Source organism: Arvicola amphibius, chromosome 5 (assembly GCF_903992535.2).
Source record: "Arvicola amphibius chromosome 5, mArvAmp1.2, whole genome shotgun sequence".
Lineage (NCBI taxonomy): Eukaryota > Metazoa > Chordata > Mammalia > Rodentia > Cricetidae > Arvicola > Arvicola amphibius.
In genome coordinates this window covers 73,662,718-73,688,626 of record NC_052051.1, presented here as the reverse complement: position 1 = coordinate 73,688,626, position 25,909 = coordinate 73,662,718, and the positions used below count along the sequence as shown (strand labels likewise).

The 25,909-nt window shown below is 46.6% G+C and overlaps 1 protein-coding gene across 1 annotated transcript in view; it reads right to left on the bottom strand.

Moving 5' to 3' along the window:
- The window catches only part of Prr5l (proline rich 5 like), an 84,715-nt gene extending 83,749 nt beyond the window's left edge, over positions 1-966 (bottom strand). The window contains exon 1 of the mRNA XM_038330617.1: positions 750-966. The gene's annotated coding sequence lies outside the window, so the exon portion shown is untranslated. The remainder of the gene's footprint in view (positions 1-749) is intronic.
- Between the last annotated feature and the right edge of the window lie 24,943 nt (positions 967-25,909).

The following is a 25,909-nucleotide window of genomic DNA, read 5'->3' as shown; positions in this document are numbered from 1 at the left end:
GCACACCTGGTCCCCGTTACAGTCCAGGGAAGACTGGGCGCGAGCCCTGGGAACCAAGTCTTGCTGCGAGGCGCGGGTCCCACAGCGCCCCCTGCGCGCAAAAACGCGCAGTGCGCGCATACACGAGGCGCGTGGAGGAAATCCCAGCCCAACGCCCCGCGGGCGCGAAAGACGAAGCGGAAAGGGGACACCGCGGGCGCCCAGCGCTAAACCGCAGCGAGCTGTCCATAGTTTCCCGCCACCAGGGGCCAGGTCTCTGGCGGGCTGTCCCCTAGCTATAGTGACCTGCACAGCGCATGCAACTAAGTGGCCACCTTGTGCTCCCAGGCCCCCTCCAGGAAAGAAGGGGACGAGTGGGAGGGTCGGCTTCGTGTCTGTGTCTCCCCCTAAGCACCCGTGGCTCTTTAGATCTGCCCCTCGGGCCGTGGGAGGATGAAGCAGACACATGTACTCTTTTCTGCCTCCTATCTCGCTATGGGTCTCCCCTGATCAGCAGCATCTCCCCAGAGTCATTCACTCACACTAAGCTTCCTCGCTCACACTAAGCCAAGGGTGGCCTGCCCCTTCCTTATCCACTTCTTGGTGGTCGATCTCTCCACCCTCGGCGTCCAGTGCGGAGGCTCCTTAATCAAGCGGAGCCTCCTCTGGCCCCCGTTCCCACCCTCAGATCACGCCAGCCGAGTTGTTTTCCAAGCCTGTAAAGTTGCAGAACGGATGACTCCAGGCCCTCCAGGGACTTCCCCACTCACCCCCTTGGGGTCCCCGGCGTGAGTCACCCGATTCGAGATGCGCACCGCCGCCGCTCGCCTCCGTTTCAGACACTGCGCGCGCAGGAAAAAGTTTCCGGCGTTCCAGGGAAAGTTTTCTCGCTGGAGAGAAACAAGCGATCTGAATGGTTTTCGCCTAGCTCTCCCCTCCTGGGTCCTCTCCCAGTTCTGCCCTCCGCCTGGTGGCGTACAGCCTGGGTTCCTCTCCGGAGTAGTTCCCGGAGTGACTGGTGACTGTTTCCCTCCTCTCTCTCAATTTACGGCCGCCTCCTCTCCTCCCCCCACCTCCTCCCACTTTTCCTGTCCGGTGCACATCGCTCTAGTTTCTCTCCTACGCCCCCGCCTCGCTTCACCCCGTCCCACGCCTCCTCTCCAGCAACAAGGGGAGGCGGGGGGGGGACCCTGTGCTGAAATTCACCTCAACAATTTTAGGAAATCTAAGCTCGTGGTCCTAAAAAGCAGGGGAGGATGCTGCAAGTCAAGGAACTCCGAGATACCTTTCGCTTACCCACGAGATTGACCTCCCACTGCTAACCTCGCGAAAAGAAACTGCTGAGGAGCCCAGAGGTGTTTGTGCAACCAGATAAAAAAGGAGCGGAGGTCTGCAGAACATTCCTGAGACAGAGAGGGTTTTGTTGCTTTGGAGCACGCACGCGCGACTCTGTTTTAAGGAAAGGTTCTCAAACAGGTTCCACACTTGTTTGCGTCTCTTCCTTAATATTGCAAAACGAGTTTAAAGATCTGGGATTATCTTTCCAGGCGAAGGTTTCGCGAACACAACAGGTCTTCAGAATTGAAACCACAGAAAACAACCAATTTGAAAATTTGAAAACACTAAAATTATTTTTTGTTGTTTGTTGTTGTTGTTTGGGAGGCGCTAAGAATTTGAGCTAATGGTGGAGCATTCCTGATCCTAGCACAGCGTTACTCAACCTATGGGTCATGACCCCTCTGGGGGTCACATATCAGAAACCCTACATATTAGATATTTACATTATGATTCATAACAGTAGCAAAATTGCAGTTATGAAGTAGCAACAAAAATAATTTTATGGTTGGAGGGTCACCACAGCGTGAGGAACTGTATTAAAGGGTCGCAGTGTCAGGATGGTTGAGAATCACTGCCACACTTTGGAGGTAGAGGTAGGAAGACCAAAAGTTTAGGAAGGACATAGTGCTCTACACAGTGAGTTCTATTCCACCCTGGGTTATATAAGCCCTAGTCTCAAAAAAAGAAAATTCTCTTATGCAGCTGATTGTAGGACTCCTTGTTAGCATAAGTGACCCTGTGGTTTAGTGGGAACTACTTTTAAAAGCACTGCCCAACCTTCTATTAACATGTAAACTTTAAAACCACAGTGACATTCAATGAAGGAAAAGATGTATGTGCCCTTTTTTGGTTAAAACTAAGTATGAGTTTGCTTTGGTCACTGTAACCCTATGAAGTCTTTGTGTTAAGCTCTGTGTGTAGAGGAGGCTATGAGCCCCAGGGATAGTAGAGAAATCTAAAGGATTCTGAAAAGAACCCCCAAGATGGACAGAAGGCCCTTAAATCTTGCTCTAAGAATCTTCTCCATAGCAGCGAAGGCGCAGCACAGTGCAGGAGACATTTAGCCTGGGGAATAGGCAGTGATCAAGAAGCAAAAGCTGGTCTGGCCAACATGGTAGCAGAGGCCTTTAAGTCCGGCACTCCGGAAGTGGATCTCTGCAAGGTCAAAGTCAGCATGGTCTACATTTCTGGGCTACATGGAGAGAACCAGTCTCAAAGCAAAACAAAAAAGTAGGAGAAACAGGAAGAAAGGCCAGGAGGAGGAAAAGGAGAAAGCCCAAAAGCCTGCAGCTCCAAGGCCAGGGATGTACACCATCACCTCCATCCTAGCCTCAGAATAGCATCCCATTACTGAAGAACCGCTGGACCTCAGTTTACTCCTTTGAAATAGGAATAAATAATAGCTATCTCAAGTTCACTGATAAGGATGTAAGGAATACACGCTGAGGACGTCCGGAGAATCTCTACAGGAACTCACAGGACAGAAAGCTGTTGTTACTGTTATCCCTACCGTGGGGAAAGGATAGCCTTGAGACTGGCATTTCCCTCTCCAGGGCTCCTCTCCTACAGCTCTTTGTTCAGGGAGACCTACTTTATTCTATCTGCCTGTAAACAGAGCACGAGGAAGCAGTAGCCAGAGAACCTCAAGTTCCAGGTCAGCCTAGGCTGTATAAGGAAAGTCTGCCTCAATACAAATAAAATTGCAACCCATTCCTTTTTCCCAATGCCCTTCACTCCACCCCTTTTCCCCTTTAGCGCCCATTACCTTGCAATATATTATATATCACATAAGTTAATTTTCCTTCCCACCTATCTACATAGACAACTACCTAAAAATCATCCCTTCTGTTCACCGATGGTAATTGTCCAAGTTCCTAGACCAGTGCCAGGCACACAGTATGCCCATGGTATATACTGTGGGAATAGATCTATGAATAAATTCATCCCATGTTGCCTCTGACCCCAAGTCTCTGATGAGAAGAGCACTGCACAATGGTGGAAGGGGGGTGGGAACTAATTACTAGACCTGTCCAAGGATGAGAGGAGACACTCTGCCCTGTGGACAAAGCATCTTCCTGGGAAGGAAAAGGGGAGCGGTTGAGAAAAAAAATATCCAAAGATTGGGAGAAAGTTTTCACGAGGTTTTAACCTGAAGTTTTGCTAATTTAAGTTTGCTGGCTTGCTTACTTGTTTGCTGAGGCAGCGCTCTCAAAGTCTAGGCTGGTGTCCAACTCCCTTAACCTAGGGTGACTTTGAGCTCCTGGTTCCCCTTCCTCTACCTTCTGAATGATGGGATTATCCACACCACACCCAATTAGTGCCGCCAATTTTGTAAACAGAATCTTCTTAAAAGGAGAAGCCAGGATTTTGATGTAGATCAGGACTTCTCTAATGCCATTCTCTCATGCTTGTCGCTTTGCAAATATATAAATATATATGTGTATGTATGTGTATGTATATGTATGTGTATGTATATGTATTGTATGTGTATGTATGTGTAGTGAGCACTGCCTTTTCTAACTAAGAAACAGAGTCTTGCTGGGAGCATTAAGCATAGATCAAGCCATTTAAGCACTCATTTGGTGGGGGGTGCTATCTAATTCTTTATTAAGCATACCCCCTGTAGAGTTTGCCATGTCAGTCTCTGAAATAGAACTTGGCCCAAACCGGGCTTCAGAAGAAAGGGTGACTCCTAGGCAGCCCTTTTAGGACTAAGAGTGGCAACCTGAATTATGTTCAACCAAGCCATAGATTTGTCCTTTGACACAATCTGTCCCACAATGTATTGGGTAAATCATATTCCATTTTCAGGACTAGAAACAGAGAGAGAAAGGAAGGAGAAGAGAAAACTAAAAGATCAGGCCTCTAGATTATAGAGGCTGCACACTATCTGCAGCTAGACTAGCTAGACGCTTCTTATTTGAACTTCACGCTGTTCCATTTTCTTCAGTCAGAAAACTTCATATTAAAAACAGATTCTCAGCCTGCCATGAAGGGCCTAGGTGCAGCGTTGCTAGCCTTACCATAGGCCTGCAGGAGCACATGGCCAGCTAGGCAATGCTTTCCTCCCTGTTTCTAGTTTGCCACAATCGCAGCCACTCCCTGCTTCTCTGACTTTGGGCCTACGCCAGCCACTCTCACTACCTTGAGAGGGATGCCTGGGCTAGAAGGGGCCTGAGTTCTGAGCAAGCCGATCTGCAATCCAGTGTCATGGTCATGGGCTTCAAACATTTTACCCCTAGCAAGAGAGAGAACCCATTGTTTTCAAAGCTTTACTCATAGTGACGTCATTTGAGTACTGCTAAGGTAAAAGCAGCCGCAGAGGAGGCAGACAGACAAGTGGGCACAGAAGGCAGGAGGAAGCAAAGGCCTTTAGGGGGGAGGCCCCTAGGCACACAAACTACCACCAGCTCCAAAGGTCTGCTGTTGCTTTTCCTTGGTTCTTACGGCAATCCTGTCCACCCGACCTCATTCCTCATTGCCACCCCACAAGAGCCCCAGTCAGACCACAGTCAGGTGAGTGGTCAACACCATCCTAAAGTGGAAAAGAACAGCACAGGGCTTCTGTGAAGTCAATACAAGGTCTTCTTTTTGTTCCATTACCGGCTTCCAACTCTGGATCTCAACAAGAACTCACTAGAGACAACAGAACTAAACTAGGCAGGGCCTTACAGGCTTGGTAGCCCACAGGGGTGACGCACTGTCTCCAGTTTAGGCCATAGGGGTCTGGTCTCCAGCTTAGAACACTTTCCGTACCTCAGTGAGGAAAGGAACCGCATCCCTCCAGACCTTGTCTGTCTCCTGTGTGCATGTCTGTGTGTGTGCACTTGGGGGAAGGAGACATGCACATGCGTGTACATGGGTGGAGGCCAGAGACTGAAGAGGGCTGTATTCTTTAGTTGCTCCCACGCTATCTTTTGAGGTGGGTCTCTCAGTGACGCTGAGGCTCATCCCTTCTGCTGGGGCGGCTGATAGTGAGCTCGAGGGATGGGTCCTCCTGTCTCTGCTGTCAAAGCACTCAGAGTGCAGGCATAGAATGTCCAAATCCAGCTTCGTTCAAGCACTTCTGATTCCCCAAACAAGGGCTTTTTGGGCTAATCTCCCCAGCCTCAAACTGAGGAGGTAGGTCTCTCAGTTGTGTGCACATTCAGGCCTCAAAGCTCCAGTCATAAAATAAGTTAACATGGTTATTCACGATAGGTGCCACTCTGAATAGAGAACTCGAATACGCACTGAGAAATTCTCAGCACTCACCAGCCATAAAAACAGGACCATATAAGAAATGTGCACTGCATCTGACCCAATTGCAAGGAATAAAATCAGCGACCTTTGGTACACAGGGGAGGTTTATCACACACACACTCCCTCCAGCCAGCATCCACCAGAAAAAGTCAGAACCTTGAAGTTTGGTGGGGGCGGGGTAGAATTAAGATGACACAAACAAACAGTGAATATTCCCTTCCACTTTTTTCTAGTCAGCAGCAGAGCATTTTTAATACATTGGTCTTTGACTTTTTTTCTTCTTCTTTGGGTATTGAGGAGTGTTCACATTCCCATTTAAGACAGCTGGTGATTAATTCATACTTTGAAAATGTTGGGAATGCTTGAAAAAGTAGGTATTGCAGATGGAAAGCAAGTTAGAGATCCTACACGAATATTCCCTTGGGAAAAAAATTTCGGTTATTCCTTTGTACAATCCCAACTCCGCTGGTGGGCCAAAACATTGTGCAGTCGTTGGTTTGCGTTAAGTACTAGAGGTGCAAGAATGAACAAAAGGGTGTGGTTCCTGCTTTCAAGGAACGAGAGACAAACACACGACAAGAGAATCACTTTTTCTACTAGGGAACGTTCTCTCTGCTGTGATGGAACCTGGCAGAAACAACCTGAGGGAGAAAGGATTTATTTCAGCTCAAGGTTTCAGGGATGTCAGTCCAACATAGCAGGGAAGGCATGGTGGCCGGAGTAGCAGAGGAATGTGGCAGAGGCTGCTCGCACATTGGTAGATCAGGAGGTAAACAGCTTTGCTACAAGCAGGCTGGACTATGACCCTCAGAGGCTCACCTTCAGGAAGCTACTTGCACAGCCATGTTTCTTTCATCAGAGGTTCTGCAGCCTCCCAAGACAGCACCACAAGTTGGGGCTCAAATGTGCAAATATGAAGTTGTGTGAGACACTGCACATTTAGCCCATAACAGGTTTCAAGACTGGTGAATTTTGTGAAAAGGAGAGAACAGAACACTAGTGACCAGGCAAGAGAGAAGGGCTCTATGAACGGTCCTCGGGGATGATTTCTCCGAGGAGGTAATTATGCAGTGAGACCAATACAACGAGGCAACACAGGAAGCCCAAGTCAGGAATAAACTTGGGAAGCTGAAGGGCAGGGAAGAGCAGCCACCTGTGCAAAAGATAACAAAGAAATAAAAAAAGGGGAAGAATGAATTCTGGAACAAAATCAAGGTCACATCACATAGGACCTCGTCCTATCACCACCAGATGGACTGACTTCCAGTCACCACCGGAAGTCATGGAAGGGTTTTATGATCAGTTTGTACCTTGAGAGTTCCACAAAGGACCATTTGGTTAAAATCTGGATCCTAGTGTGGTGCTATTAAGAGAATGGGTCAAGCAGAAAGTGGTGGATTGCTGAGAATGTGCCCCTGAAGGGGGATGCAGGGCCGACCCCAGCCCCTTCTTTCTCGGCTCACACAGTGAGGCCAACCAATAAAACCAGGGCCCAAAGCAAACCTGTCATCCTAGACTGATTGTCTTGGGTGTGTGCTAGTGACACAAAGATGACAAGCACAGGTCAAGTGCCTCAGGAGGCTATTTATGCCCATGGGTTATATGACAACATTTTCCTCAGGGAGATACAACACACATGCGTACTCACCCCAAACAGAGTTCTCACAACAGACCAAAGAGTAGACCAAAGGACAGATACCATCCAAGTCCACTTTGGCTAACCAATGAATTTTACTAGGGTCACTTACAAGAGCGTGGGTGAGCAGAAATAACTCAAAGACAGATGCATCACCAAAGTCCTCCCTCCCCCCAGCCCCTGCCGGCTCACAAAGCTGGGAACCTGGAGCATACTGTATAGCTCCCCCCCCCCCCACCAACTCAATAGCTTGAAAAGGGTCCTTTCTAAGTGACTCTGATATAAATCTCTTCCAGGAAGCTCAGTTAGTTTCTGATTTTTCCAGGCATTGGTCTAGTCTCAGAGTCTTTTTTTGCAGCTTAGCTGTGCTCTCCTGAGAAGGACTCTGAGCTACATATGTGAAGGTAAACATTCATACACATAAAGTCAAAATTACGGATCTTATTTTTCCATTAGGAAGAAGGTCTATGTAGCCCTGGCTGTCCTGGAACTTGCTATATAGATATAGACCAGGCTGACCTCAAACTTTCAAAAATCTCCCTGCTGAGCCTCCTGAGTGCTAGGAATAAAGATATGTGCCACCCCTCCGGGTAATTTTTTTTGTTCGTTTATTTATTATGTATACAATATTCTGTCTGTGTGTATGCCTGCATGCCAGGAGAGGGCACCAGACCCCATTACAGATGGTTGTGAGCCACCATGTGGTTGCTGGGAATTGAACTCAGGACCTTTGGAAGAGCAGGCAGTGCTCTTAACCTCTGAGCCATCTCTCCAGCCCGGTAATTTTTTTTTAAACGAAACTCTCATTGGGCTGGAAATATAGCTCAACAGTTAAGGGTGCCTACTCTTCTTCTACAGGACTTGAGTTTAGTTCCCAGAAGATCTCAACAGAAGACAGGATGAGCAGAGGTGATCAGCAGTGGACTCCTTAGGACTTGGCAGTGATAAACCAAGGAAGAGAGAGATGGTGATGCTCAGGGACTGAGCCCTGATGATTGTGCTCTCTTATAGCTTTAGGGATGCAGGACTGTCTGGTGTGCTCAGTGTATGAGGAAAAGCAGTGCTCACAGATAATGCTTTGTTTTTCAGTGGAAATGCTGGGCTCCAACACACACCTACCCATTAAGGCTGGGCCAATGGCGGGCATTCCAAATAAATACTAATGTTCATCCAAAAAGAAGATTCCCATCTCCCTCAATCATCACAGAAGGCATTTAAAGGTACCTATGGCAAGAACCACCATGCTTCTGACTGTAAGATGGAGCAGTGGATGGTTTCATGAGTTATATCAAGTGGCTGGAAATGGCAGGTAGACACTGACACAGGGAAAGACGAGCTGTGACAGCCAGACTGCCTTTTAAGGATGCAAACTAGCGGTGTTTGCTGGGGACCCAGGTTTGGTTCCCACCACCCACATGGTGACTCACAACCATCAGTAACTGCAGGGTCACATGGTCAACACTCCCTTCTGACCTCCGCAGACACCATGCACAAATATTGTGTTGTAGTGATATTTCATTTGTATTTTAATAAAAAAAAAAGTGTGCCTGAAGTTCAGAGAATAAAACAGCCGCATTTATCAGCCTTACAGACCAGGCAGTAGTGAAACACACCTTTAATCCCAATAGCCACACTAGTTTGCCATAGAAACCAGGTGGTAGTGGTGCACGCGTTTAATCCCAGCACCAGAGAGGAATATAAGATGGGAGGAGAGAGCTCTCAGTCATTCTCGTTCTTAGGATTTCTGGAGGCAGGATCGCCATTTCAGACTGAGGTAGAGGTAAGAGCCAGTGACTGGCTGTTTTGCTTTTCTGACCTTCAGGTTGAAGCCCAATTTCTGTCTCTGGGTTTTTATTAATCATGCCACATTGTGCACATACATATGTGCAGGCAAAATAGTCATACACACAAAATAAAAGAAGTAAGTCTTACAATAATAATAACAACAACAAATTAATGCAAGTTAGGGAATGGGAAGATGGCCCAGTGGCTTAAAATGCTCATCCCTGTCTCATTCCTTAGAATCTATGTAAAAGCTGGGGCGCAGCACAAGTATCTGTAATGGGGGTGTTTCTGTACAGGTATAGAAGGTAATGACAGGAGAATCTCCCGCTCTCAAACTAATTAGCCTGGCTCAAACTCAGCAATAAACAAGAAATCCCAGTCTTTTTTATATTTATTTATTTATTTATTATGCATACAATATTCTGTCTGTGTGTATGTCTGCAGGTCAGAAGAGGGCATCAGACCTCATTAAAGATGGTTGTGAGCCACCATGTGGTTGCCGGGAATTGAACTCAGGACCTTTGGAAGAGCAGGCAATGCTCTTAACCACTGAGCCATCTCTCCAGCCCCAAGAAATCCCAGTCTTAAACAAGGTAGAAGGTGAGACTGACATCCAGGGCTGTCCTCTGACCTCCACATGTGTGTGCCATGACATGCTTGTACCTTCATTCATATACACAAATAATGTGCACACATGAATACCACATATAACATACAGGCACATATCAATTTTTTAAAAAATTTTAGTCATAAAAATTAAAACTAAGGTTCTCTGTGTGGGGCTAATGAGATGGCTCCGTGGTTTAGGCTCTTGCCTCCATGCCTGATGATTGGAGTTTTATCCCTGGGACAACACCTGAAAATTATCCTCTGACCTCTACATGTACACACAGAGAGACAGACAGACAGAAGCAGAGAGAGACAGACAGACAGAGAGAGAGACAGATAGAGAGAGAATGAATGAATGAATGAATAAATAAATAAATAAAATTTTAAAAACTGAAAGTGTCAAGTATGCTCTTAAATATAAGACATGACAACAGCCTTAGCAGGGCTATAAGTTCCAGTTCCAGTAACAAATAAACAAAAACATCAATATCAAAAGCAGAAACTATGATCCACACATAGTTAGGATGCTTGAGCTCTTCTGGGCTAATACCCCCTACCCCACCACTTCCCCACCCCTGCTCAGCTGAAGCTGTTCCACTCTGGCACGTCTTTTTTGTCTCCTGGAGACCCTTGCAGCCTCTTGATCACTACTCCTTTTGGCCTTTCTTGCTTTCTCCTCCAATCAGCACAAGCAATAAGGCCTAATTAGGGTCTCTTGATCCCCTAAATGACATCATCAAATTATTGTTTCTCTCTCTCCCCTTTTCTGATCCATTCCCCAGTCTGGTCTGTTGTCTAGAGCCTCTTCCCTGTTCTCTCTGTCCAAAGGTTCCTCACCAGCAGAATCCCATAAACCTCAGTTTCTTACCAACTTTTAAGTCCAGACTTAGAAGCATTCAATATTTTAATCTCAGGATGTTTTTAATCATTTTTTAAAAGTGATTCAGTCTCTGCCAACTCTAGAATGGATCCCTTAATTAAGATATATAATTCCTTGTTCTCATATCCACCCTTCCTATATCCCAACCATCCTATTCCCCCAAGCTCTTCCCATCCTCCACTTCACACTTTTCTCTCCCCATCTCCCCATCCCCCCATCCCCCCCATCCCACCCCACCCCCAAGTTCCCATTTTTTGTCCGGCAATCTTGTCTACTTCCAATATCTAGTTGGAATGGGACTGATGGAACAGGGGACCAAACCGGACTCTCTGAATGTGGCTGACGGTGGAGGAGGACTGAGAAACCAAGGACAACGGCGATGAGCTTGAACTCTACAGCATGGACAGGCTCACTGTGAGCCTTGTCAGTTTGGTTGCTCACCTTCCTGAATTTAGGGGGAGCTGGGAGGACCTTGGACTTAACATAGTGAAGGGAACCCTGATGGCTCTTTGGCTTGGAGAGGAAGGGAGTGGGGGTATGGGTGGGAGGGAGGGGAGGGAAGGGGAAGGAGGAGGGGAGGTGATGGAAATTTTTAATAAAAAAATAAGAAAAAAAAGAGAAAAAAAGAGATTCAGGACCCTAAAAAGGTTTTGTTTGTCTGGCATCTGTCCGTACTTCCTACATTCAAAATTAAAAGTTAAAACTAATATGGTAAGTTTAAAATAATACAATTACTGTGTATTTCATGAAAGATAAGATTGTTCAGAATGCCACACTGGGAAAGAAGAGGCTGTTGCATCTCTGAGACTTTTCTATCCAGCCTCATGGAGGACAGCTGGCTTCTGCTAGCTCGGCATTCAGCTTTCAGGGGCATAGTACCCCGGGAACAGCGGGGGACTTATGAAAGAATCAGAGCGAAGAAGGTGGACGACCCTTTGCATCTCTGTCAGAGTCGTGTTACTCTCATGGAGCTCTGCCTGATCCTGGGCATGGATGACCCTGGTCTTGGAGCACGTGGAGAATGACTGTCCTCGTTGGAATCCTGGTTCTTCCTTGGTTCCCTACAAATAGTCTAAATGGTGTTGGTTGCTCTCCAGAGTTCCCCGAACTGTAGACCTGGAGATGAAAGTGCTTGTTTTCCTGTTCTCACCTCCTGAAGACCACAGCCTCCCCCTCAGAATGGCCACAGTATCTTCAGGCTATTCTAGTCACAGCCTCTTCTTCCTGTGGTCACTGATGACTCCAGAGGTATCCCATCTTTCTTTTTTTTAAAGATTTATTTATTTATTATGTATACAACATTCTGCCTCCATGTATTCTCCCATGCCAAAGGAGGGCGCCAGATCTCATTACAGATGGTTGTGAGCCACCATATGGTTGCTGGGAATTGAACTCGGAACCTCTGGAAAAGCAGCCAATGCTCTTAACCACTAAGCCATCATCTCTCCAGCCCTCCCCATCTTTTCTTCAAGCTTTTATTCCTGGTTCATGGTCACTCTCCTAACAGTGGCTCATGTCAGACTTCTTGATAATTTTGATATCCATAGAAAAAAAATCTTCTTGAAACCATGGCAGATCAGGTACTCGAATTCTTTTTCAATGGTCTTGTCCTCTACTCTACAGTCACTGCTTATTCTCACAGTCAGCTTTGATCTTGTCACTCCCTGTGGATACTCTCTCCCACTCCAACCACCATAGCCCATCTTCCCAGCTAGATTGATACCTATTTTAACTCTACTGGGGCCTCAGTTGTAGCTAATAGCTTTCCATGGGGTTTTAGTGATGTCCATATGAAGCTTATGGGACATATGTGAAATATTTGTAATGGTGCTTGACATACAGAATTGTATTTTCGGTAGTAAAAGCAAATATTAGGTATAACACTCAAAGGAAGGACAATTTTGAGACACAGTCTCATGTAACCTAAGCTGGTCTCCAACTCAGTATGATGATGTGGGATTCCCCTCTGTATTCTGTGAAACCATTGCTTTGAGCCTATAGCAGAACAGGGCAGAACAGAGCAAGGCAGGGAAAACTAAACTGAATGCTGGGAGAAAGAAGGCAGAGTGAGGAGAAGCCATGTAGCCCTGCCGGAGACAGACGCCAGAACTTTACCTGGTAAGCCCCAGCCTCATGGTGATACACAGATTAATGGAGACGGATTGATTTAAGATATGAGCTAGCCAGAAATACACTTAAGTTATTAGCCAAACAGTATTGCAAATAATATGGTTTCTGTGTGATTATTTCAGGGCTGAGCAGCTGGAAACAAACAAGCAGCCTCTTACAACAGTATGCAGCCAAGGATCACCCTGAACTCCTCAGCTCCTGTTTCTACCCCCAAAGTGCTGATGTAACAGATATTTCCAGTTTTATGCATGTCAGGGATCATCAAACTTAGGGCTTTGTACCTGCCTGGAAAGCAGCCTACCGACTGAGATACATCCCTGATCCCAAATAAGAAAACTTAATGTGTCTACTGTCTGTGTTTGTTTCCCTTGGTAAATGTATTTTTAGTTTATTCTAGTTTTTCTTCACAGTGTTGAAATTATGAATAATAACAATGTTTAAGGAGACCTCTATAAGTAAGCCATAGATAGATAGATAGATAGATAGATAGATAGATAGATAGATAGATAGATAGATAGTCTGGTATAGTAGTGTATGCCTTTCATCCCAGCACTTGGGAGGCAGAGGCAGGTGGATCTCTGTGACTTTGAAGCCAGCCTGGTCTACATAGTGAGTTCCAGGACAGCCAGGGTTATATAATGAGATCTTGCCTCAAGAATATAAGTAAAATAGTCATCTTCATAGTAAAGCATGACATTCATATTCTACCCGCTTCTAAAAATCGTGTCACCATAACATGAATAACAACCTTAGACAGTGATCTGACCATCACATACATACAAAGACAGATGGAACAAGCAAGAGTTTGTTCATGTTTGCCCACATCTGTTTTGTGGGGAAAGAGGGCATAAAAAAAGAAGAAAGCGAAGAACAGCCATAGAAAGGAGGTCTGTGGCTCCTGGGGTAGAACCTAGGCCAGAAGCTTTCATCTAGATGAGTCAGAAGCCTGATCAAAACTTGCTTAGGGAGACTGCAGAGATGGCTCAGTAGATAAGGCTCTTGCTGGGGGATCTTCTGAACCCACATAAAAGCTAGCCAGGTGCAGTGGCCCTTTTGCAATCCAGCACTCTGGAGACAGACACAAGGGGCCCCAGGGTAAGCCGGCGATCTACACCAGCAGGAAGCTCCAGGTTCCATGAGAGGCTCTGCCTCAAAATAAAGTGGAGACCAAAGAAGATATCCAATGTGAACTTCAGGTCTCCACACACACATGAGTATACATTCATGCACACCAGCACACACACACACACACACACACACACACACACACACACACATCCTGAAGGCAATCTGGGTTACTTTCTTCATTATCAAAGCCCACACACCACTCTATAGCCACCGTTGAGTATGCTAGATACCATGACACACATGGGTCCATCTGATACACTTAGTGAATCAACTCAAGCTGAGTTTCTCAGAGACTGGTGTATAAACTAGAACACTCATGAACAGAACCTGTAATACAGATTTTTTTTTAACTTTGGCTAGAATTCCATTGATAAGTTGTCTCTTTAGGTAAAAAGAGATGCTATTAATAGGAAATATAATAATTTTTCATTTGGTCTGATGTTTCCTTTATAAATAGAATTCCTTTTATATTCTCTGTATAATATATACTCTATATATTTTCTTCCTTCCTTCTTCACTCCTCTTTCCCCTCTGTCCCCCCCCCCCCCCTCTCTCTCTCTCTCTCTCTCTCTCTCTCTCTCTCTTCCTCTCTCCCTCTCTCTCTCCTTTTATTTAATGCACACTGGTATTTTGCCTGTATATACTCTGTGCGATGGTGTCAGATCCCCTGGAACTAGAGTTACAGACAGTTGTGAGCTGCCATCCGATGCTGGGAATTGAACCTGGGACCTCTGGAAGAGCAGTCAGTGCTCTTAATCTCTGAGCCATCATCTCCACATCCCCCTTCCTCTTTCCATCCCACTCCTGCATACACACAAATACGAGACCTATATGTAACAAGTGTAGCTGACACTAACACCCATGCAGCATGTGCTGCTGTTGAGCGGACTTTGCTAGCAGAACCTCACGCCTTGGACAAGATGTGAAATAACTGCTGTATTACCCCCACCCCCATTTCACAGAAAACCACCTTGAGCTTTTAAATGGTCGAGCCCTTTCACAAGGTCTCACAGCCTCCTGGAAACAGAAATAACCACCAATCACATTATTTGATTTGCCATTCCTCAGTCTTTCTCAACTTCAGTCATCTTTACCTCGCAATTTTGAAAGGGGCAGTTTGTAGAACTGTTTAGGTAAGAGAAGTGTTCTCATCCAATGCATCCATCCTGACAGACGTGGGGAATGAGGGAAATTCTGCAGGAACAGAAAATGAAAGGTATCAAAGCAAAGATGTTGCTGTCCCCAAGAACCAACTGGCTCTGCCCGTGCCAGAGTGTCCAACCCAGACAAAATGAACCATGCTGGGCAGGGTGCACAGCTGCTGCACAAAGACGTCTCTGTTTATTCTCAGCATGAGCGAGTAGTCCTCCTGTCCCAGCAGGAACCCAGACCAGCTCAGCATTCAACATCTCCTCCAGGGATTGCATTTGGGCCACCTGAAACCTGAAGTTTCACACCCTTCCACCAAGGAAGTCTAGATAGCTCCCCCAGATGGCTGTTTCTGAGAAAGGCAATACTGCAAGATTTACTGGAACAAGACAGTTAAATTCTCAGAAATCCTGACTATGGCTGTGATGTAGCTCAGTTGGCACATTGCTGGCCTAGCTTGTATGGGGCCTTGGTTTAACCCCAGTACTGAATAAACCCAGTGTGAGGGTACATGCCTGTAACCCCAGAACCAGGAAGGTGGAAATAGGAGAATTTCATTCTTGAATACATGGCAAGTTGTAGGTTCAACCTAGATTATAAGAGGGAAGGAGAAGGGGAAGGAGCACGGAAGGGAAAGGGAGATGGGGAGGGAGAGAGAGCTTGCATATAGTATGCACTAGAATGTTAAGACCTTAGAGGTGGTCTTCAGAAAAGAAACATTGAACAATTTAATTTCTGGGCCTGGAACACGCTTAACAGCTTTAAAAAAAATGCACTCTTCAGAGTGGGAGGTGTTGTCCAATACAAAAGAATTCCGTCTGTCAAATGTGCATTGTGCAGGGCTGAGGAGAGTACAAGATCAAGGAGAGATCTTAATTGAGTCTACTCGGTAGCCCCTGCTTTCTGCGCTTTAATTTCTTGGATGACTAGTCTGCTGATAGTATCAGAAATTCACAGAGGAAGAAACAGCCCTGCTTCACTCTCCACTGTGGAAGCAGAATGAGTAACCTTGACCAATCTCCCCTTGTCTTGCTTCGTTCTGGGGAAGCCTAAGACCTACAGTGGTGGAGATCTAAGGGCACCCGAGAACACACCGGGTGCCAGCCAGAGCTCAGCATCCCACTCCTCCCACTCCTCCCCTACTCTAGGCTTCCGCAGTAACTGTTGAGTTCCCAAGGCCTCACTACACACACATGAACTATGTGATGGGGGACAGCCAGGGGGAGGTGCTCAAGGAGTGATCATTAAAAGAAAGTTAGGAGGAGAGGAAAGAAGAGGAAAGTTAACTACAGTCTGGATTTACCGGATTGCCCAACTTCACACTCTAGCAAGAAGCACCAGGCCTCTAAACACACCATCTGAGCTCTTTGGCACCTCACAAGCCACCAGGACTTGTGGTTACTTGAAAAGACTGTTTGCTGGTCACATCTGCTTCGTGTACTAACGCTGGTCAGATTTTAGCTTGTACCAAGTATGGTGGTACATGCCACTTTTGGGTGGAGGCCAGAGGACCAGGAGTTTAAGCTCATTCTGGGTTTCACATTGAGTTAGAGGTCAGCTTGCATTACATAACACCCCCCTTTCAGAAAAAGCCCCATATTGTGGCTTGCATAAAATCGTGTGGTATGTGGTACCCCTTTCCTTCATGCTTGACAATGACAACAGTTGAAATTTGTTGAGCACTTACTGGGTGTCACACTTTAAGAACTTCACGGAGCTCCCTGCCCACAGCTGTTCCCCAGAAACAAGAGCAATTATATCTTTACAGGCCAGGGAGCCAAGCGGCACGGAAAATAGTTGCTTTAGCTTCTAATTCAGTGGAGGAGTCAGGATTTAAAATGATGCAATTTAACCTCAAACTGCTGCTTTCCTCTTCTTCACTAAATCCACTCTTTCTGTCCAGTGGCAGAGATCTTGAGAGAAGCAAAGAGAAGAGGCAATGGGCTGGGGCGATGGCTCAGTCAGCAAAGTGCTTGTCGCAGGCCTGAGTTCAGATCCCCGCACTTCCATAAAAAGCCAGGCGTCGAGGCGTCCAACTGTAATGCCGGCATCAGGGAAGCAGAGAAGACAGGCAGATCTGAGGCTCACTGGCCAGCCAGTCCAGCCACACTGGGGAGCTCCAGTTTCAGTGAAATACCATGTCACACACACACACACTCACACACACACACACACACACACACACACAAAAGGAGGCAGAGAAGCAACTGAGAAAACAGCAAGTATCCATCTCTTTAGCTCTGTACACACACACATGCACCTGCATGCATACACATGTGTATATGCCACATGAACACATACATATATCACAAACACACACACAAGTAAATTAAAAGAATAAGGTGGAGAGCAGTTAATGAAGACACCCAGCACTGACCTCTGGCATCATGCGCATGTGCACATATGTGCATGCATGGTCACATACATACACATGTGCAAGCACGCACAAAGAACACAGGCAAATAGCACTCACACTTGGAAGGTTAAACATAAACAGATTATTGATTTAACCTGTGGTAGCCTGTTAATGTATGGGCTATGTAGCGTTCTAAACACATCGCAAATATCAACTCACTTGATTCTCCTGGCCTCGCAAAGCACAGCTGAGGCCACCGCTACTCTATCACTATTCTCACTTCATGACGAGTAAACTGAGGCACAGACGCACAGAGACTGAAAGCTAAACACTCTGCCTCTCTAATCTGTGGTGCTACCCACCCCTGAAAAGAATGGGCAGGAAGCTTATTTAAAATGAAATAATCTTCAGAGACCAGTGTCTGAGCATGGTCTCCAAAAGGAAAGCAGGGGCATCCATAGTTCTGAAGGTTCCCAAGCTGAGCAGCTAGGTGAGTTAACCACTGTCCATGTAGAGTTCCAAGACAGACAGGCTCCTATTGATCCTTCTGCAAGCTTGTAACCAAATGGGTGTTTTTTTGTTTGTTTGTTTGCATGAGGTTGGCTTCCTTGGATCTAACTGGTGCAAGATTTTACTGTGGGTCAGGGTCAGGCAGGTAGAGAAGATAAGGCATCAATGCCTGCACTTCCGAAACCCAGCAGAGAACGTGTGGGGGCAGAGGAAGGGGGCTGGGGTTGTGTCATTTGCTAGTAATAGGAGCCAAAGTTCAAAGGGAGCAGTGGGGAGCTTCAACCCAAGTTAGGACAGAAAGCAGTCTTGAGCTGAGTAGCTGAAAACCCCTCGTGACTCAGGGAGTCCTGCCTCAGAGACTGGGGCCTTGATATAAGTCCGAACATGTGACATGCATGTCATATATATAAGCTACATAACTCAGAACAGAAACATAAGTAAAGGTACCCTGAAGGTCCACAAACTTTGTATTTTTTTTCTGTTTGTTGGCATGCCAAAAGGAACGGCCAGACAGACCACAGTCACATCCCCTTGCCTGTTTCTCCTCTCCCCACTTATCTTTGTCAGTCTGTCTGGTGTTTGAGAAAGGTAGCACTATACAGGTGGGTGGTGCCAGCTGTGGCACCACACGGCACATGGGATCCTGGGTGCATGATGTGACCTCTAGGGCCTAAAGCACTTGATTCTCTCACCACCACTCCTCGACAGTTCAGCTGGTAAGGTTCTTGCCATGTGAGCACAGGACCTGAGTCCAGTCCTCAGAACCCAGGTTTGGTGGTCCTTCCTTGTGCTCTGTGCACTGAGGAGGTGGAGGCAGGAGGATCCCTGCGGCTTCCAGGCTAGCCAGCCTGGCCTAATAACAGAGTCTCAGAACAGTGAGAGATCAGCCCCCAAATAAGGTGGGCTGCACCTAAGGAACAATACCTAAGGTTGACCTCTAGCCTTCACACACATGCACACACACACACGTGCACACATGTACACACACATGCACACGCATACACATGCACACACATGCACATGTACACACACGCACACTCGCACACCTGCACACCTGCACACTTGCACACATGCACACATGTACACAGCACAATACATGTGCACACACGCATGCATACACACATGCACACGTGCACACATGCACACACATACACATACACACATGTACACACGCGCACATGCACACATGAACACACGAACACACGCGCACACGCACACCACACTCTTACTCTCAGAGCTGGAGAAAAGTATCATCCCCATTTCTGCCTCCATCCCAGGCTGCTCTGCACTTTATACATCCTCTCCTTCCAGTGTCTCCCTTAGCCTGTTGTTCGTCTCCACTTCCCTCACACCACATAGTTTATCTCTGTGTCCCTATGCCAAGACAGTGCCTGGAACACAACAAAAAGCACATAGAGCCTTTTACAGTATAAGGCGGGGAGAGTAGGAATGCAGAAGGGAAGATGGGTGGAGAGGAGGAGAGAGGTGGAGAGGATTGCTTTTAAACCACAGGTATGGCCTGAGAAGCTGCAGAAAGACAGCCTTTACTGACTCCATCCATTATTCTCCTCCAGCATCTACAACGCCCTGCTTTACAGGAGTCTTCCTTGGGGTCAAGGCTCTGATCCAGGTACCTCCTTTCTTTTCTCAGGGTGATACGGGAGACTGTGAAAAGCCAGGAACCCCACCATCCCTTTACAAAATGAGTTTTTAAAAGACAGGTGGGAGGAATTCATATCAGAACTGCGGAGCTGAAAGTGGAGGGAAGGGGGCCCCAGAGGGAAGGGAGCGATCAGTTTCAGTGAGTCAGAATACAGGAGTGAGAAGCAGCCATTCCCATTCCCATGCTGCCCTCCCGCATGCCTTTTTCAAGCAAACCCTCTCTGCAAGCTGGAGCTGGTGGCCGCTTCGGCTTCTAATGCCCGGAGTGAGACTTTCTAGTGACTCCTCCAATAGCTTTCAGGCTGACAGAGGGCCAGTGTCATCTCCTGTCTCCCTACACCTGCTTCATGTATCTGTTTCCCACGAGTTCAGCCTTGTGACTTTGGATCTGGTGAGGAGCAACTCTGTTGGTTATCTGAGCCACAGACCGAACCTCCGCGGTCACTTCGTCCCACTCTGCCTTGTGCAGGACCCTCTCTGCCTATCCCCTTGGGAAACAGCTGGTTTCTGTGTGAACCCGTGATGGCCACTCCAGCCGCGTTGCCGTCTTGGAGAGCTCCAAATGCCACACAGACTCCAGATGCTGCTGTTCTGTTCTCAAGGTTCCACAGAGGAGGCAATGAAACAGACACAAGCGCGCGTGTTAGTTCACACCGTCGGACAGCCTGCAGAACTCGAAGCTGCCGTAAAGGGAGCCTGCGTAGGCTTTACCCACAAAAGTAACAAATGTGATCACACTGTCTCTCTTGATCACTCTTGATGGGTCCTTTCCACTAGTAAAAATAATTTCTTAAAAATTACGATGATTTCTGAAGGCTTAAGTTTCTTCCAAGTTGTATCTGTCGCTACTTAACGTATCGGGAACTGACATGGACAACAAACTTGTCTGTTTGGTACTTAGGATCTAACCTAGGGCTTCACCCATGACAAATGCATGTTCTGTCGCACCTATACCCAGGGGGTCATAGAGAAAATTATTTAATGATAACTTATTAATTTATTTAAAATAGTAAAAACCAGTTCCATAATCACATAAATAATATTTTTATGAGAATAGAATCACACTTTCCAAAATCAAAATAAATTTCTGCAAATCTCTTTATAATGTCTCTTTAATTGGAAAAACTCAGCTAAATTTCACATTTCCAGAGACAAAAATAGAGAAAGGCTGCAAAGAGAGACAGACACACAGACACAGACACAGACACACACACACACACACACACTGAGGACAGGGGAGTGCTACTGTACCACTTATAAGCCAGTGTTTGCAGTGACACCATGCACAGAGGGTAAAGCATAACTTGGCCTTGAGAGACAGGACAGCTTGGTGCAACAGCCCTTGTTGTGCAAGGATGAAGACCTGAATTTGATCTCAGCTCCCATGTAAAATCTGGACACAGCTGTATGGAGTGTCCACAACCCTGGTGCTGTAGGGGCAGAGACAGGAGGATTGCTGGAGCTTTCCTGCTGCCGGACTAGTTCTGGGTTCATTGAGAGACCCTGTCTCAAGAGAATAATACAGAGTGGTCATCCTCCTCTGGCCTGGGCATGCATACTCAACACATACACCTCCCCACACAAGCATGACCCACAAAGCTTTTCCCGAGTATCCAACAGTAAAACCATACGCCATTTTCAGCCTGTTAGTGCCCAGTAACCACATCCCTCCACACCCCTCAAGCTGTGTTCCAAATGGCTACACCCTAGAGAGATACTTGTCACAGACTCTTGCGCTGTGTTTTGATTGTGGGCACACTTTGATCAACACCACAGATACCTAGGCTCCTCGTTTTCCTGTTTGGTGCCTTCTCATAGCAGGCCTGGTCAGTCCGCAGCCTGTGGGTGGCAGGTAGCCACACGTAGCCAAGGCTATCTATAAATGGGGCCCAACACAAAAAACAACCCTAAACTTACTTAAAGCAGTAACAGATGTTTTTTTTTTTTTTTTTTTTTTTTTTTGCAGTTTTGTTTTTGTACCCTGTTTGCTCCATTCTTGAGAACTCTGCAGATAACAATCTCAAAAAGCTGGACACACTGCCACTCTAAGCTGAGTTGAATTTTATAGCTCTGGTTGCCGGGGAAAATTCTTCCTAAATATTGTGGACGATGGATGACTAGTGATACAGATCATTGCCTGATTCTCCTTCCTGAGAACTGAGCACGGGTGGGGGGGGGGGAGACCTGAATCCCCACTAATAACAGGTGGGCATGTACAATCAGGGAACGACAATTCGCTGCTCTGTAGTAACAAGCTTATGGTGAGCCATGATTTCTCAGAAACTAACATGTGGATGTGACTGATCAGGGAAGGGAAGATGGCTCCGAAGTTAAACTTACTTGTTCTTGCAGAGGACCTGGGCTTAGCTCCCAGTACCCACGTGGAGGCTTACAATCAACTGTCTCTCTAGTTCCAGGGGATCTATGTGGAAACATCCTTTGAGACATGAAGTGGCTGATTCATCCAAGACCATGTGTCTGTGTGACAGCAGCAGTGGGATCAAACCTAGCAAATGAGTCGAGGACTAGCCACACCAGGAGAATGTGTACTCTGGGGAAGCACAGGTCCAGGCCACTGGAGAGCCAATTGCTGGCTCCAGCATAGTCTACCCTGGGCTTATTGGAAATCATCCAAACCATAGGAAATAACCTTTCTGTGAATGTGCTGAACACCATCCCACCCCAGGTATCTGAGTTCCCTTTCCTCCCCATCAGCATCTTCTCTTCTCCATAACAGCAGACCCTTTCTTTATTCCCGAGGTATGTTCATCACCCCAGGAAAGGGGAAAAAACTGTGTGGCTGGTTTCTTGTTGCTGTAATTCTATTTGTTTCTTATCTGCTGTTGCGGAACTCCCAGGAGTGATACATACATTGTATTTCCTCTGGTTCCCTCCTCCATTGACTCCTGCAAACCCTTGCAGCCTGGCTGCCTTCCCAGCACTCGACAGAAACCACCCACTCATGGGTCAATGATGCACTTGTCAAATGGCTTTTACTTCGTTGAAATTCTTGCTGTCCATGCCCAAGCTTCTGTCATCATGAGAGAGCCATTGTAATAACACAGACGCTCTTTTTACTTAAAAATAGGTCAGGTATTTAAAAGCTGTTGATTGCTCAGTGCCTGAAAACAGGGTCTCTGGAGTGAGGCTGCCTAGTTCAAACCTTGCTTTCCCAGTGGACTAGCTTATCCCCAGAAGCAAGCCACAGCTAGAGGCTCCCATGTCCGTACACCTACCTCGTTAGCCTTGGTGAAGCCCATGCGATAGTCCAGGCACTGTCTTGGGCATAGCTCAGTGCTTTCACAAGCCTTAAGGCTGCCCCTTTGCACTGCCTGGTAAGAGTCATAGTGGGAGCCGCGTCTTTGCTGCAGCTGTGTGCCAGCTCATTTGTAACTACCTGCCATACCAGTATCACTGCACCATCCAATGCTGCACCTCAGAGGCACATGCATGTAGCATTCTGCATGTTTTCCACTTTCAAAAAAAGGCTCCACTTTCATTATGAGAAGGCATCTCTTTTAAGTAGCACGTTTCTCTCATTGCCTCTGTGTGTATAGGAAATAACAGGCCCAGAAGTATTTATGCCACCTTGAAGCTAACTATGGGTACAAACAACAGGCTGTTTAATAAGAAACAACCAGATGATCCACACCAAGGAAATTAATGACTCGCCCCAACCATTGGGTGTGCTTTTGCTGGAAGCGAGACTTTGCTCCTAGGCATAAGATAGTATGAACTGGGAGGTAACTAGAGACAGTTCTGTGGATTTGTGGGGTGTTGTGCTGGCTCCCAGCATCGCAAAGGACAGGTGTCCAGAACACCATGGGTGAGCACTGCTAATAGTCTGCATTACACAGACAACATGCGCGCACAATGGAATCCACCCAGGGACAGTCAGCCAGGCTTCCGACACACGTGCACCTGCCACCAAGTCCTCATCCCATGTGATCTGTTTCTGTGACCCCTGCAGAACCCGTTCCTGGTGTTCTGGCCACGCCCACTGTTGACCTTTCGTCATCGGTGGCTTCTCTCCCTTCTTTAATCCCTGTGGGAATCTAGAAAAGGCATGGGGTGGTCCTTCATTTTTCTACGGCCTTGGACCATGAACCCTCAGGTTCCACGTCTTTCATCCTTATCTCCCCAACGACTTCAACAGATCTCACTGCTTGGTAGTGAAACAGTACACACTCATGGAATAAATAAGCAAATCAGCGTTCCAAAGACAACATGAGTAACTAAATATTAATAAATTAGCTCTCAACAAATGATGCTATATATTTTAATTAAATCTTTACAACTTTAGGCTTTTGTTTTATTTAACTTTAATTTTTGTTTGTTTGGGGTGTTTCTGTTTTCAAGATGGGGTTTCTCTGTGTAGTTCTGACTGCTCTGGAACTAGCTCTGTAGACCAGGCTGGTCTCGAACTCATAGAAGTCTGCCTGCCTCTGCTTCCTGAGGGCTGGGATTAAAGGTGTGTGCCACCACCAGGCTTAATTTAAATGTTCAGGGTCGCATGCAGCCCAGAATGACCTTGAGGATGCTGTGTGGCTAAGGATGTTCCTGAACAACAGATTCTGCTGCTTTCACTTCCAAATTCTGGAATTATAAACACAAGTCACAGACTTGTCTTATTCAGTACTGGGACTTAAACCTGGGGCCTCGTGAAAGCTAAGTAAGCACTAACATCTCTGCACCTAACTTTTTATTCATCATCATTATTATTATTATTTATTCTTGAGACAAGGTCTCACTCACTACGTAGCCACGGTTGTCCCGGGAGTCAGAGAGATCTGCCCGCTTCTGCCTCTGCTTGAATTAACGGAATGCACCACCACATTCAGTCTTGAATTCCAGCTTTTGTATTTTTGGGGGGGTTCGAGACAGGGTTTCTCTGTGTAACAGCTCTGGCTGTCCAGGAGCTTGCTTTGCAAACCAGAGTGGCCTCAAGCTCACAGAGATCCACCTGCCTCTGCCTCCTGAGTGCTGGGTCTACTACAGTGTATGTGCCACCTATGCCAGGAAAGTTCCAGTTTTTAAAGTGCTTCTATTAGGGGAACAGTCAGCAGAGAGGATCAAACGTACGTGTCTACCCACTTTCTGGGACGTTTTCTGCTGCTTTTTTTTTTAACAACACTTTTATGGTTATATGTGATTATAAGGTATCTGACTACTAGAAAATATTCAGAAAAGTCAGAAATCAGAAAGTAAGACTATCCCTAGTCCCACCCCCCAGGCACTGTTAACACTGGAGGAAAGAAAATGCCCTTCTAGACTACACAGTCAACCTATGTGAACCTTCTGACATTGAAATGCACCCAATTCTTCAGGAGAAATTTACTGGATGCCTATTGTGCATAGACCCGGATATAAATACACAGAGAATAAAGACAGCAGAACAGAATGAACACAAATCCCAGACAGGGGCTGGAGACGTGACTCCGCAGTTAAGAGCACAGGCTGCTCTTCCAGAGGACACTGGCTTGATTCCCAGCCTCCACAAACATCTGTGACTCCAAGTCTAGAGGACCTGATGCCCTTTTCTGGCCTCCAAGGTCACCAGATGGGCACACAATGCACAGATATACGTGCAGGCAAATTATCCATCCCTAGTCTTATATTTAAAAAAAAATGGAAAAGAAACCCTCTGTATTCAGGTGGAAAAGACAGGCTAGATACTAAATAATCGAGAGGCGTGTTGGCAGGTGTTTGGTATTATGGAAAAAGAAGCATATTCTGAGAACGGGGACTCGAAGTGTGAGGAGAGGGAATTTAACATTTTTAACCACGTGATCCCAATACGCACTGAAAAGGCATCATTGCAGGAAGACATGGGGTTGACAATCCAGGAAAAGACTATTTCAGGTGAAATAATAGCAAGTGCCAGGAGCCTGGGGTGGTAAAGCCCTTGCTGGGTCACAAAAATTCAGATAGGCAGTGAGGGGCTGGAATGGACAGAAGAGGACAATAGCGGATGAGACTAGGGAAGGAAGGTGCCCAGGTCCGAAGGCGACAGAGGACCATGGAGAGGGCTGTGAATTGGGGCTGCTGGAGGGCTTGGAGCTGATAAGTAGAATAGGAACTGAGACAGAGTCCCAGAGAAGTCACTGCAATTGCCTGGCAAGGATGCTGGTGACGTGGTCAGGTGAAACACAGCCAGTCTCCAGACCCTTCTTAAAGGACGGATATGCCTTCCCCATGCTCCAGTTTGGATAAGGAGACAAAGGGAAGATGCCAAGGCATTTGCTGAACACAGCTAGAAATAAGGTATCATCACTGAGGTAGAACTGAGAGGTGATGCAAAGAGGTGCTCGCCTGCCTGTCTGTCTGTCTGTCTGTCTGTCTGTACCTTTTGTTGGCGTGTTAATGCTGCCTGGAGACTGACATGCATGTTTGAAGCTCAAGCGCGATAGTTAATGACCTTTCTCCCCTATAACAATAAGCCAACTGGGGATTTCACCTTTTTTGTGGTTTTTCAAGACAGGCTTCCTCTGTGTAACAGTTCTGA